The sequence below is a fragment of the Otolemur garnettii genome, unplaced genomic scaffold (assembly GCF_000181295.1).
Source record: "Otolemur garnettii isolate 467f Iridium unplaced genomic scaffold, OtoGar3 scaffold00292, whole genome shotgun sequence".
Lineage (NCBI taxonomy): Eukaryota > Metazoa > Chordata > Mammalia > Primates > Galagidae > Otolemur > Otolemur garnettii.
Window position 1 is genome coordinate 942,668 of NW_003852687.1, and position 2,660 is coordinate 945,327.

The window sequence follows — 2,660 nt, forward strand, 5'->3', positions numbered from 1 at the left end:
AAAAAAAAAAAAAAAGATAAACATGCAGGATTTTGGACACTGCCACCAATTTAATATATTGCCACTTCAAGGCCCTCAAATGTCACTTAATTGTTTTCTCAAACCCTTTTTTCCACAGCAGCAATGATTCCATTAGTCACCAAACTTACCAGATATCCACTTCATTCCTCATCTTTCGGTGAAGTTTGGCCTCTTCTAAATTTTTATTGAGATAGAGTCTCATTCCATCACCCTGGATAAAGTGTTGTGGCATCATCATAGCTCATTGCAATCTTAAACTCTTGGGCTTAAGAGATCTTCTTGCCTCAGCCTACTAAGTAGCTGGTGGAGCTAGCAGGTTCAAATCCAGCCTGGGCCCGCCAAACAACAATGACAACTGCAACCAAAAAATAGCCAGGCGTTACAGCAGGTGCCTGTATTCCCAGCTACTTGGCAGGCTGAGGCAGGAGAATCGTTTAAGCCCAAGAGTTGGAGGTTGCTGTGAGCTGTGATGCCACGGCATTCTACCCAGTGTGACAGCTTGAGACTGTCTCAAAAAAACAAAACAAAACAAAAAGGTAGAAAAACCAGCTGGGACTACAGGCATGTGCCACGATGTCCAGCTGGTTTCCCTATCTTTTTGTTTTGTTTTTTGAGACAGAGTCTCAAGCTGTCACCCAGGGTACAGTACTGGGGTGTCACAGCTCACAGCAACCTCATACTCTTGGACTTAAGTGATTTTCTTGCTTCAGCCTCCCAGGTAGGTGGGACTACAGGTGGCTGCCACAACGCCCACCTATTTTTTGTTTGCAAATGTCATTGTTGTTTGGCAGGCCCAGGTTGGATTCGAACCCACCAGCTCTAGTGTATGTGACTGGCATCCTAGCCACTGAGCTACAGGCGCTGAGCTGATTTTTCTACTTTTTTTCTATTTTTAGTAGTGACCAGGTCTCATTTTGCTCTCAGACTCCTAAGTTCAAGCAACCCACCTGCCTCAGCCTCCCAAGCCTGGCCTGTCTTCTATATTCTTAAAACCACCAAAAAACTCTCACACAGGAAGGAGGAAGGTCTTTGAAAGCCTGTTGCAAATGCTCAAGGTTTTGAGACTCATTCAACCCACTTTTAAAGTTTCATCTGAGAAGTGCACTGTTACCCTGATGTATCTGCCTCTGTAGGTCAATTGGTGCTTAGTCCTGGCTGCTTGCAGAATTTTCTCTTTCATCTTGACTTTGGATAGGTTCATTACAAAATGTGTCTTGGAGATGCTCTATTTGTGTTTACACAACCCAGAGTTCAATATCTCTCTAAAAGGAGTGTTTTGGAATCCTCAGTGATATATGGGAAGTTTTCAGTTATGATATCCTCCAATAGGGCTTCTATTCTCTGGGACATTCTTCTTTCCCTTCAGGAATACCTATAATTTGTATGCTTAAATGCTTTATGAAGTCTTATAATTCTCTGAGCAAATATTCTTCTTTCTTTCTCTTCTTTTCTGCCTCTTTAACTGCCTGAGTTAGCTCAAGAGAGTTATCCTTTAGCTCTGAGATTCTTTCTTCTCCATGATCTAATCTATTATTGATGCTTTCTACTGCATCTTTAAGTTCCCCGATTGACTCCTTTAAGTCCGTAGGGTCTGCCATGTCGTTTATGTAGTCTTCATGTCTTTCATCCATTTTTTGGTTCTGTTTTTCTACTTTGCCAGCAATTCCCTTTATTGTTTTTGCCATTCACATTTTAAATTCCATTTCTGTCATTTCCATTACTTCTTTGTAGATAGAGTCCTCTGAAGTAGCTGCCTCCCTTGGGGGAATTGCTCTATTCTGATTTTTCATGTTGCCAGAATTTTTCTTTTGGTCCCTCTTCATGTGTGTTTTCTTCTTGTTCACTTCCTTCCCCTACGTTTTCCTTCTCACTACTTCTTTCACTTTAAAGTACCTTGCCTCAGAGCTTATATGTTGAAGTGGCATTTGGGTATAAGGCCAAAAGGATGATAAGGGTAAAGAATGAGAAGGGAGAAAAGAAGAAAATAAAGTGGGAAAAAAATAAGTGGGGGTGGAATGAAAGAATTGAAGAAAAAGGGGAAAAAAGGGCAGTAAGAGGAAAAGAGCACAACAGGAGAAATGGTAGTGTTCAGCAGGGTACCTTAACTACACCCCCAGCTCTAGTATTTGGGGGTCTGGGCAGAGCAAGTTCCTCAAAGTCAGGAGCTCCTTACTAGCCTGGGAAAAAAACAAGACCCCCATCTCTGCCAAATATAGAAAGAAATGAGCAGTACATCACACTGGGGACCTACTAATACTTACTTTCCAAGGCCAAAGCTAGAAGGACACCCAAGACCATGAGCTTGGGGCCCCCTTGAGACGGACCAATGCCATGACTCCCCCAGCCAGACTAATGCTGTGATTCCCCCAGCCCACAGAGAAGAGAAAAAAATAAAAAGAAAACTAGATTAAAAATTAAAAATAGAGCAGTTCTAGTGGCTCAAAGGAGTAGGGCTCCGGTGTCGGAAGCCAAATGATGCCAGATGGCCGCCCATCCCCACCGTCTAGAGTATGCTAACTTTTATCAGATAAGGAGCTGCTTTTCCCTTATCAGACAAGGAGCTGTTCTTCCCAGAGAAGCCATAAAATGTTTCAGACACATCGTTTACATTCCCAGCAGGAGATTGATGCAAGCTCTAC